We start from the raw sequence: 13005 nt of genomic DNA, 5'->3' as shown, positions 1-13005 counted from the left end.
CCCGTTAACTACCAAATAAAGTCCAAGTTCTATGTCCTAGCCTTCAGCATCCTTAGAATTTAGTGCCCACCAACCTTGCAAGTTCCTTTGCTACTCATGATGGTTCAGCTACATTGAACCATACTGTACCACCAGCTTCCTAAACGCACACAGATCTCTTAAATCCATATAGACCTTTCCTTCTGTCTAGAAGAACTATTCTTTTCTCTTCTCCAACTATCTAGCTGATGCCACTTTTTTCTACTGCATCTTTGCTAATAAACTCAGCATATACCTAAAAATTATTATATAAATTATATATATCTAATTTTAAAATAGCCTGCCCACAGCTATTTTTTAGTAGGATTTCACCACTGCTTCTGCTCAGCAATGTTGCTGTCGGCCCCCCTTTTATTGTAGATAAATTCTACCCATCCCTTCTTTCTGCCTTTCACACCAGATTCAACACCCTGGGCAGGGGGTCTCGCAGCTGAATTTAGTTTTTCTGTACATGCCCTGGCTTCAAAGAAAGAAGGAAGGAAATGGAGCCTCTTAGCCCTCTGACTTTCCTTGAGGGGGTCAACAGTACTACACACAATGAAGAATTTTCCTGCAAACAAAAGTTCATCCAAAAAGACAGATATCAACCGCAACTTCTGTTCACCCTTCAAGCCATGACTTTGATGTCACTCTTAAGAGGCTGATGTGAACTTCTCTCCTCTCCTTCCAGGAGGAGCCAGGGACTCTCTTTGGGATCGCAGAACATTCTGGCCATTTCTCTATTAAAACATTATATTGAATTTTAAAATAATATGTGCTCTATCTTGAAAGTAATATTCATTTTTGAAAATAGTCAAGTATTAAGTGTAAAGAAGAAAGCAAAAGCCCACTCATAATCCCATCATTAATATTTGAGTTGCTTATCTTTATTCTTTCTTCTACTATACACATACATAACTTATCATGTATGGAGCTTGGCCATACATGGCCTTATAATCTTTTTTTTTTTGAGACAGAGTCCCATTCTGTCACCAGGCTGGAGTGCAGTGGCGTGATCTTGGCTCACTGCAACCTCCGCCTCCCGGGTTCAAGTGATTCTCCTGCCTCAGCCTACCAAGTAGCTGGGACTACAAGCACGTGCCACCTTATCCAGCTAATTTTTATATTTTTAGTAGAGACAGGGTTTCACCATGTTGGCCAGGATGGTCTTGATCTCCTGACCTCTTAATCTGCCCACCTCGGCCTCCCAAAGTGCTGGGATTACAGGCGTGAGGGAGCCACTGTGCCCGGCCTGATGGCCTTATAATCTTTATGTTCATATTTTTCTCTAGAAAGAGGTGGAGGCACTGGTGTTTCCAGCTTTGCCTCCCCCTGCTAGTAATACCCAGTACAGTGTTTGGCACATGTTTGGCTCTTAGTTGCTAAGTCAATGGAAAAGCTCCCAGAGGACAGAAAACCACATTTTGAGTCACTTTATATTTGATTTAGGACCTATTATACTATCTTGCACATAGTAAATATTTTAACCTAATGCTTTCAAATTAAATAATTCAAGTCATGTCAATCTTTTAAATGTTAAAGTTTCGGGGTATAGATATGTATTTTGTGTTCCCCTCGCTACACAAATTTAATAGTAAGACCAGGAGTGTGAATTACAGTAGCAGTGATAATGAAAATGGCCTTTGTTTCTGCTGTCTTACTAATGAATCACCAGAAACACTGAATCCCCCAAATTTCTCTTTCCCTCCCATTTGGAGGGCCAGACATTTTCTCATTGACAGCCTTGAAGTCATACTTCCATAGCCATTTATCATGACATTCAATGGTTAACTTTTGTCGTTGCCCATGTAGAGTATTAGAGATGGCAGCAAATTCTGTCACTTTAGTTACTGAGAGATGGAGTCTCTTTCTCCACCCCTCTGCTTATGATCTGGGCTTTGGCCAATAGAATACAGTGGAAGTGATGCTATGCTGGTTCTGAGCCTTGCCATTAAGTGGGACCAGCAGCTTCCTCTTTTTCCTTCTTGGAATCGAGTTTCCATGCTATAAGGGAGCCCAAACAGCCACTTGGAGAGGCCAACACGGAAGAGAGTCAAGGCCCAGGTCTATCAGCCTCAGCTAACAGCCAGCCCCAACTGGCCGGCCATGAAAGTCAAGTTGTCCCAGGAGATGCTATATGGAGAAACCTGAGTTGTCCCAGCCTAACCCTGACCTAATGTCAAAACTGCAACCAAATAAATGGTGATTGTTTTAAGCTGTTAAGTTCTGGAGTATTTCGTGACACAGCAATACATAACTGAAACAGTCCCGCAGTTAACCCTGCTTTTCTTCTGGAGGGAGGGGAGAGCTCTCTTGCCTCTAGGGCGAGAGCAGGAAACTCTTCAGTTTCTAATCTCTTCTGAGTTTTGGATAAGAGAACTCCTGAGTTCTCCAACTTTTAAATGTCTCATTCTATAGAATTTCCGTTTTTCAACAACTGACCAGGGTTTCTAGAAGAGTTCTTAGGGCCTTCGACTTTGCCTTCCTACAGAGTAACCTCTCCAAACACCTAAGGCATTGTCCAGTAAAGTGAAAGAGGGAGGCCTTGATGGTTCCTTCTTGTTTAGGAGTCTTCATCACAGCTTCCTGGAGGCCTTCTTTCCCCCCAAAAGATTCATCAGATCTCTGATTCTCAGGTAAGACCCCGCTTGCTCTGCCCTGGTAGACAGAGCTGGCTTCCTCTGACGTCCATATGTTAGCTACTTGCGTGATATCCAGAGTGCCTTATTAACCCCAAGCAAACTTCCTAAACCTTCATTAGCTAGTTGTAAAGCAACTCAATACCTCTCTCTTGGTTTTTGCTTTCCAGGCCTCTCAGTTTCTCCTGCTGGATGCTTCAACTGTCTGCTTTGAGTATCACTCCAGCATCTTAAATCAAGAGCTCTCTTCTGCTTCAGCAGCGCCCGTGGTGCAATTTCCTCTTCCAGTTCTGAAAAGCTGCAGCAGGATGTGCATTATCAGAGAATCCTGGGGTTGGGGAGAACCTGGGGGAAACATTTAAAATGTTCCCCTGCCTTCAGGCAGGACTGCGTGCACACCAGAGTGGTAACAAAGAATTTAGGACCTAAAAATAGCTCAGGGAACACTTAACTTTCTATAAGACATCTGAGATTCTCTCCTAATTCCCAATCTACCCCTCTTCTACCCTAATTCTCAAATCTCTAAGGTAGGGACTGAAACACTTACTAAAAACTCTAGGCTGGGTGTGGTGGCTCACGCCTGTAATCCCAGCACTTTGGGAGGCCAAGGTGGGTGGATCACCTGAGGTCAGGAGTTCGAGACCAGCCTGGCCAACATGGTGAAACCCCGTCTCTACTAAAAATACAAAAATTAGCTGGACGTGGTGGCAGGTGCCTGTAATCCCAGCTACTTAGGAGGCTGAGGTAGGAGAATCGCTTGAACCTGGGAGGCGGAGGTTGCAGTGAGTTGAGACTGTGCCATTGCACTGCAGCCTGGGAAATAAGAATGAAACTCTGTCTCAAAACAAAACAAAACAAAACACTCTAGAAAGCTGAATAGGTTCTCTTCACACCTGAGCCTCCTATCAACCCTGGGCTAGGCACACATCAATCTGAAATAAAGGAGTGGTGGTGGGCAGAGTCTTCATGAAGAGAGCACCACTATGAAGGCTTTTAGTTAGGCCAACCAATCCTCCAAATTGGGACACTTTTGAGAATAAAGGGGGTTGCTATTGATAATTATGCCATAGCAATAGTGATAAACTGGGGCTGTCCCAGCTACACCAGGATGTATGCTCACCCTATATTTGGGAGGTGCTAAGAACATGAGGTGGCGTCGGGGAGAGGAGGCAGGACTGCATTGAGAAGGAAAAAGAGTCCTAAAATACATCTCTTGTGTCCTCTGGTGCTTTTAGACCAATGGTTCTCATATTAAAATTGCCTGAGGAGGTTTTAAAAAATTATCAAGCCCTAGACCCCAGCCTAGGTCAATTGTATCAGCACCTGTGAGGGTAAGAGCCCGGCATAAACATGTTTTGAGTGCCCCCAGGTGGCTTTAATGTATAGTCAAGGTCAGGAACCACTGTTCGAGGCCTCAGGGACAGTACCTAGACTCACATGAGCCGACTTGTCCCTTTGGAGCCAAGACTCAAATGTACCTTAAGCTTTGACGCATTATCTAAGTTGTCTTTCACTGCAAAGAGCAGAAAACCCGGGCAATCAATAAGGAGATTTACCGGGTTTTTTTTTTGTTGTTGTTGTTCGTTTGTTTTTAATCGAGGCGGTGTCTCGCCCTGTTGCCCAGGCTGGAGTGCAGTGGCGCCATCTCGGCTCACTGCAACCTCCGCCTCCCAGGTTCAAGCAATTCTCCTGCCTCAGCCTCCCCAGTAGCTGGGATTACAGGTGCGTGCCACCGTGTCTGGCTAATTTTTTATATCTTCAGTAGAGACAGAGTTTCACCATGTTAGCCAGGCTGGTCTCGAACTCCTGACCTTGTGATCCACTTGCCTTGGCCTCCCAAAGTGCTGGGATTACAGGCGTGAGCCACCGCGCCTGGCAGATTTACTGCTTTCTGTAACAGGTAATACGAAGTCCTAAAGCAGGATGGATCTAGGCTTGGTTAATTCATTGGCTCAATGACTTCGTCAAGGACCTGCATTCTTCCGTCTTTTCCCTCTGTCATCTGAACTTGTTGTTCCCCTGGGCTAGTTCCCCACACAGACACAAGAGGGTTTCCGCAGTTCTAGACATCAGATGCAGGCACGAGGTCCAGAAGGACTGTCTCATCTAAGACCTGGAAGACTTTCCTGGAAGCTTCTCCTCCCCGTCTCCCTTACCTTCATCTCTTGTTTCATTAGTCAGAACTGAGTCATTTGCCCACCCCCAAAACAACCACCAGCTGAGAGAAGAAAATCATCACGATTGACTTGGGCTATTCAGGACTCGCCAGTGAGCTGGGTGAGTCCTCTTCCCTGAGGGAGGGACATCTGGAAAATCACTGTCCTATTGACAAAGAAGGAAGGGTGTATAGGAATCAACAATGTCTGCAGCACCTAACAGTGACCAAAGTCAGATTGGTCTGTGGATAGGAATATCCACCCTAATGAGGTTGTTTTGAGGGGCAAATGAGATAGTGCATGCAAAAGTGCTTATGCTAGGTACTATTTTAAAAGATTTTAAAAAAGAATTTCATTTCACAGAGGGAAAAAATGAAGGCACAGGAAAATTAAATGTTGTTATCAAAGTTTACCCACGTGTTCTTCCTCGTTGGCCTGTGTTCTTCACAGGTGACTAGTGCTACTTGAAATATTCTTCAACACATCCCACAATCTGGCTTCCTGTAGCTCAGCAATGCGGTCTTCCAACAGGGGATAAGAATGAAGTACAATGTAAATATAAAATAGAAGCTGATACTTGGGAGGCTGAGGCAGGAGGATTGCTTAAGCCCAGGAGGTGGAGGTCGCAGTGAGCCAGGATTGCACCACTGTACTCCAGTCTGGGCAACAGAGCTAGACCCTGTCTCTAAAAAAAAAAAAAAAAAAAAAAAAAAAAACTGAAGAAAACTATTTTGAAATAAAAAGTTTATTTTGAAAAACATTGTTATGTTTTTTCTAACACATATTTAATAAGTCCTACTCTTAATTACTACTAATTGCAACTGTTAATTACTAATATTGTTGTATTGCTTAAATAATAGCATTTATGTCACAGAAAGTAAATAATACAGAATACAATGCATAGCGAGAGAAGGGAGGAGGGGATCAATGTATAGTATTTACCATGGCCAGGAGAGGAAGAACGAGGATGAACTAAAAAATCAAAAGGAGACCCAGAAACTACATACATGTGTCAAAACAAGCAAATAAACAAAAAGACAATCCTGGCAGAAGCTTGGGAAGTAGAACACTATTGCTTAATATCTGCCAAGCCCGCAAAGGGTCCAGCACACATGGTTGCATGATGGGATTTTTTTGATCCCTTGAGATTGATCTATGAAAAAACAGATGTTGCATTAGACTACTTTGCCATTTACAGGACGGCATGGTACCTTATATTAAAGATGTCAGCTGCTTGGGGAGTCTTTGCAGAGGAGAGGATGGAGGACTGATATATCCATAAAGCTGAGATTCCTTTCTGTTGAAACGTTTTAGAAATTATTAACTTAGCTCTTTCAAAATGTGAGTATTGCTTTCCTTCCCCTCATTCCATCCTTTCTTAAAAATCTTGGCTCTAGTCTAGGTTGTTGGCCTACTTTTGGTGTGGGAATAATGATATGTTTGAGAATTTTGAAATCCAGACCATGAAACAAAATGTTCTGTGGTTAAACCACAGTGCTAATGATACTGCTATCCAAATAACTACATAGACCAACGTGTATTTTCGAGCTAGACATCGTTCTGCCATCTCTAGATTCCGATTTACAGTTGGAATAGTAAGACTTGACAAACCGTAGGCAGTGGAGACATCCTTGGTAAGCATGTCCAAATAAGGAGAACTGCTCTTGGGCAAGATTACAAAGAGGGCAATGTTTCCTTTCAGGCCCACCCAATTCTCTTCTGCACTCTGCTTCCCTTTCCTTTCCTTCTATGGAGGAGGTGATAAGAGTTCTCGGCCTCCACCATCCTGGATTTGTTCCCCCTTCGGCTCCCTTCCCACTCACCTCTCCACTAGCTCCAAAACGATCTCCAACCCTCAGTACATTCTAGCTCAGCATGGCTGATCTGTACTGGGTGTTAGGATAGAGTAATATAGAACAGCAATTTTTGTTAAGATATGAATGACTGAAGATATTTACCTTTCAAATGAGATACTTTAAACCCAACTGAATCTGTAACTGGTGGAATTTCAGGCAATGACAACAGGAAGAGAAATGAGGAAAATCCAGGGCCATCTTTGACATCACCACATAGGCCACAGCAAACTCGGTCTTCTTAAAGTCAGTTCAAGAATCACTCCTTGTCTTCAAGAGTAGAGAGGAAAGCAAGGGGAAACTCCTAAAGTCATGAGATACATCCCTTCGGATTTTGCCTCCCATCTCTCTTTATGTCAACAATCATATATCTCTCTGGGTTATGTCCTTAGTGTATCTAGCATGGGTTTTCAATTGCACAAATTTGTGATAAAGAAAACACACACTTCAAGATACCTTTTCCCAGAAGTCCTTCTTCTAAGATATCAGACCTTAGACCAGCAAGCTCACACAAACCTAGGAGTGGAGAGCAGAGTTTTAAAATAAGCAAACCTAGACAAGATTGGTAACGAGTGGTGATGATAATGATACATTTGTGGGTTCAGATTCTTAGGTGCCTGGGGGTTCCCTGATCAGAAGACTCCGAAAGAAGGAATAGTTCTTTAAGTCAAACCTGATGAATTTCTTGTATTAAACATCAGAAGTGGGAGAGAAATGACTTCACTGAACAAACCAGGGAACTAAGAGGTTCTGCTACTGACTGTTCTTCCTGTAATATATGCACGTAGACACCCTGTATCTTTGTTTTCCCACAGAAATAAACCTTTGTGCTTCATTGTCTGTAGCAGCAAAAGGTTGGGGAAAATCGAATGCCCATCAGTGGGAACTTGTTAAAGAAATGATGGTGTGTCCACATGATGAGATTCTAGGCAGGTATCAAACAAGACAAGACAGCTATTTGCTGCTACAGGAATATACAGATTAAACACATAAAGGCGCTACCTTTTGTGTGAGAAAAAGGAAGAGCAATAATACACACATTCACATTTGCTGTATTTGCATAAATAAATAATAAAAATACTTCCTTGTACAGAGAAAGCAGGAAGTGGAATGAGATAAATGGAAGAGGAGGGGGAGCTGGACCCGCCACAGTTTGATATTGTTTCGATTTTTGAGCCATGAAAATATATTACCTATTTCAAAAGATTTTGCGATTTGATATTGAAATATTGTCAACGTGGTTTATCGAGCATTTAATATACGATTCACCAGTGACGTAGGCTGAGTTTGTATGACTGACCCCATTGGATCCAGGAGGAAATAGGACTTAGGATGATTTAGATATGATCCCACCTCTACTATTCTTTGATCCTGGGCAAGTTGCTTAACTTTTCTAACCCTATCTGTAAAATGGAAATAATCATAGAAGTGAAACAATAAATGTGGAGTCAAGTGAGGACTGAGTAAGAGTTAACTATTGTCATTATGATTATCATCTACCATAGCTGGTCAGTGGCTGGGATGCTAGAACCCGGGTCTCCTGACTCCTAGTCCCATCTGTGTTTCACCAGAACATATGCAGGAAAGCGCTTGTTGTGTCTGTTCAAATGGAGATTTCTTGGAAGAAACACATCTTCTAAGAGGTAAGAGCAGGTTGGTATTAATAAGAAAAGTCTGTGAAATGAAATGAATAGATAATTCCTTTAAAAGAGGTTCTCTCCTCTGTTCAGCACAGCACTATAAAAGTTAACTGCAATGGATTAATTAGTATTAGGGCTTGATTTAAAATAATATCGGGGTAGAGAAAGTGGGTGGGGTATACATGAAACAAATTAGCCACGAGTTGACAACTGTTGAAGCTGAATGGTGGGTACATGGAAGTTTGCATACTTATTGTCAACTTTTATATATATTTAACATTTCCATAAAAAAAGTTAAATATATATTGTAGCAGCTTAAACATGGCTTCAAAATTATCTGATACTCTTCCTGTCTGAGAGGTGAAGTCTATGTCACCTCCTCTCAATCCGGCAGGTTTTGGGACTGTTCTGACGAATAGAACGCAGTGCAAGTGGCCCTGTGTCAGGCTCCCTTTAGCCTTAAAGACTGGCAGCTTCTACCCTCATCTCTTGGAACACGGTCTGGAGTCCTGAGCCACCAGGTAAGAAGTTTGACAACACTGCTAGAAAGACCACAGAAAGGGGCTCTTGAGACTACATAGAGAGAAAAAGGGGCCCGGCTTCCTCATCGTTCTGGCCAAGGAGGCACACATGTGAATAAAGCTTTCTTGGACCCTCCAGCCCAGCCCCACCACCAGCTGAACTCCACAGAGTGACCTCATTGTTGTGATACAGAGTGTAACAATTGTCCAGGAGAGCCCTGCCCAAGTTCTCATCCCACAGACAGTAAATATGGGAAAATGATTGATGTTTAAGCCATCAAGTTTTGGGATAGTTTGTTACACAGCATTAGATAGATAATCAGAATACACATGCTGCACACACACATGTGCACACATGCACACACTCACATACACACACCCACACACATGTACACACATGTGCACACACATACGCATGTACACACACTGAGACACACATGCACACACATGCACGTGTACACACACCCAGACACACATGCACACACATACACATGCACACACACGTGCACAAACATACACATGCACACATACACATTTTAAACAGCAACAGCAGGAATTTAGTTTGAAAACATTTGGACATCTGGCTACCTAAAATGTTGCAGTGTGATAAAACTAAAGTATAAAATTATGAAGAACTTGGTTATCAGTGGGACAAAGATATTCAAGTATTTGAAATTTACGGCAGTATTTTAAAGGCAGAGAGGGTCTTTTTAACAAAGTAAATTGCAATAGTAGGTTGTGAAAGATTTACTTTCAGAGTCTGAGTAGGTCTTGTACTCTTTATTTGGTGCCAATTTAGTTGTTGACAAAACTATTGAGGGGCAAAACACCCTCAAATCTCTTAAGAAGAAAGAAACCATTACAAACATATCCAGTCACATTTCAAGGGAGCATGTTTTGATGGCTGCTTTTCAAAGTTTTCAATGTTGTCCTTTCATTTAAAAGCACACATATTTCATAGAGTAGATGATATTAATTGTGTTTTTTTTGAACAGCCACTGATTTTTAAAAATCCAGTAGACTCATCATTTACTTGTACAAGCTGCACTTGTGTTGATTTCGGTGGTAATGTCACTTAATCAAGCGATCTCTTGTTTTATTTATTTTCATATGTGATACAATTAGCAAAACAACAATGAAAGAAAACAAAAGAGACAAAACTTCATGTGGATGCTGTTGTGCTTTATAGAACACCTTTCCCAATTTGCCAGATTGGATAGGTTGTATCAAACATCAGCTTTTCCACAAGCCCTCCTGCTCACCCTATCTGGAATAGCAACTCCTGTAGCTCTACAGTCTTGCGCCATTTTATTTTTCTTCCTTGTAAGTATGAAGGCATTCCATTTTACAGTCTTTTGCAATCCTCTTTTCCTGTCACTACAACATAAGCTCTTTGAGAATAAGACCTTTAGATCCTGCTGGACCTAACACAATGACTAGCATATAGTAGATGCTTAACAAATATTTACAGAGTGAATGAATGAATGAATGAATGAATGAATGAATGAAGATTTTTTTCCCCCTTTTTTGATACAGGGTCTTGCTCTGTCACCCAGGCTAGAGTGCAGTGGCATGATCACGACTCACTGCAGCCTCAACCTCCTGGGCCCAAGTGATCCTCCCACCTCAACCTCCCCAGCAGCTGGGATCACAGGTGCACATCACCACACCTGGTTAATTAAAAAAATTTTTTGTAGATGCTGTCTCCCTATGTTGCCCAGGCCCGCCTCAAATTCCTAGCCTCAAGTGATCCTCCTGCCTCAGCCTCCAAAGTGTTGGCATTACAGGTATGAGCCGTCACACCTAGCCCTGAATGGGGATTTTTATCTCAGTTAATTTATAGTAGGAAATCACCTAAAAGTATCAAAATATGGGAAAAGTTAAATAAGTTACAGTATGTTATATCCATGTGATAGGACGCTATGGAGCTTATGGCAATGATGCTAAATTTCAAAGTAGGACATGGCCAGTGGACTTTCAAATGATGCCAGACACCTCTAGGTCTGTAGGAGGAGACTACCAGCCTCCCAACTTCCTTTCCTTCTCATGGGAAGAACACCTTAATAGTTATGTACTTGTTCTGAAATGTCAGAGGCAGTTAGGCACCTGTGGCCTAAGGGAAGGACAGTACCTTTTCTGGGCTGAACCAAGGTATTGCTCCCAGTGCTTCTTAGTACAAATTGTTCTAGGGAGGAAGTGGTCTCACTTGCCTAAGGAGCCCAGGGGCCTTCTGAGGGGGAAGTGACTGAGCCTCTCAGTAACCTCTCACTGAAACTCAAAGTTGGATAACTTTTTGGGGTGGATTGAGAGGGCCTAATAAGGCTCACCAACAGTATCAGGCAAAGTGTCTTTTAAAATATGATTATCTTGAGTGTGGAAAGAGATGGGACTGGTGCTCTGCTGTACCCTGGAGTCAAAAGGAAAAATGGTGTCAGCAATCGCTGTGGTCCGTGAGCGAGGAAACACTGGTCTCCTCTAGGGCAGCACCTCGGGAGGCAGGTGTGTGCCCAGGCAGTGGCTATGCGAGTGCTGACATTACGATGGCCCTGCTCAGCATGGTGGCTCACACTGAGGTAGCTTCCCTGTGAAGTGGCCAAGTCCGGGGTGTAGTGTCTGTGATTCTAGGGAGACTGGATTTTCCTCCCTGGGGCCCCGATGATGTCAGAAGCCCCCGCTCACTTCAGGATACCCTAAAACCTAGAGTATCCCAAAGTACAGTTTTTTAATCTCTTTTCAAAGATTAGCAGTACTTCTTAGCAAGAGGGGATTCAAATACTACACTTCGGGGCACTCTAGGTTGTAGGCATAGTATAGTATCTTACACTGTGACGTCAGCAATCTTCATTACATGCTCTACTGGGTTAAATGATGACTCCCAAATATTCATGTCCACCTGGAGCCTCAGGATGTGACTCTGTTTAGAAATAGGGTATCTGCACCTATAATTAGTGAAGCTAATGAGGTCATACTGGATTAGGGTGGGCCCTAAATCCAATGACTGATGTCCTCATAAGAAGGCCCTGTGAACATATAGAGACAAAGATACACAGGGAGAAAGGCCATGTAAAGACAGAGGCAGAGGTTGGAGTGATGTTTTCAACAATCCAAGTAACATCAACGATTGCCAGCAACCACCAGAAGCTAGAAGAGGTATGGAAGGATCCTCCCCTAGAACCTTCAGAGAGAGCATAGCCCTGCTGACAACTTGCTATCAGGCTTCTGGCCTCCAGAACTATGAGACAATACGTTTCTGTTTCTGCTGTTTAAGTGACCCAGTTTGTGGTACTTTGCTAATAGCAGCCCTAGCAAACCAATGTATATGCATTTATAGAGTGATCTTGATTTTGAAAAAATTTTAATGGACATAGGCACACACATATACACATATATGAATGCATGGGGGAAAGCATGCAGAAAGTGGCATGCTGCATACTAGAGCATGCAGCTAAATGTAAATGCTGGTTGTTTTTAGTGGTGGGGGAATGAATGACTTTCATTTTCTTCTTCAAATTATCTATAACTAGCGCTTATTATTTTAATAATCAGAACTGAATTAAATGCTCATCTAGTTGATGCTTCCGGCAGATTAACACCCAAATCTGTAAATCAGATTGTTGTAAACCTATTTGAAAAAGTACTTACATTGGCATTAAACCAGTATCGCCCACCAAAAGGACTTGTCTTTCCAAGCCCACCTATGGTTTGTTTTTATTTAGTTTTTTACTTCTTTGCTTAGTTTTCTGTCAAAAGATAATCTTTATCAAATTAAAATACTGTCAAGTTTGCTACAGTACCATGGAGTTCTAAATATATTTCTCAATTCTCTCTTCCAACAATGTTGATTTAAAAAAAATTTTTTTTTTCTCGAGACAGAGTCTCACTCTGTCGCCCAGGCTGGAGTGCAGTGGTGCGATCTCGGCTCACTGCAACCTCCACCTCCTAGGTTCAAGTGATTCTCCTGCCTCAGTCTCCCTAGTAGCTGGAATTACAGGCACCCACCACCACACCCGGCTAATTTTTGTATTTTAAGTAGCGATGGGGTTTCACCATGTTGGCCAGGATGATCTCGAACTCCTGCCCTCAGGTGATCCCCCCCACTCAGCGTTCCAAAGTGCTGGGATGATAGGTGTGAGCCACTGCACCTGGCCCATGTTGATGTTTAAAGCTTGGTGGTGGTT

The sequence above is a fragment of the Macaca mulatta genome, chromosome 5 (assembly GCF_049350105.2).
Source record: "Macaca mulatta isolate MMU2019108-1 chromosome 5, T2T-MMU8v2.0, whole genome shotgun sequence".
In the NCBI taxonomy this organism is placed as follows: Eukaryota; Metazoa; Chordata; class Mammalia; order Primates; family Cercopithecidae; genus Macaca; species Macaca mulatta.
This window is presented reverse-complemented; position numbering follows the sequence as displayed.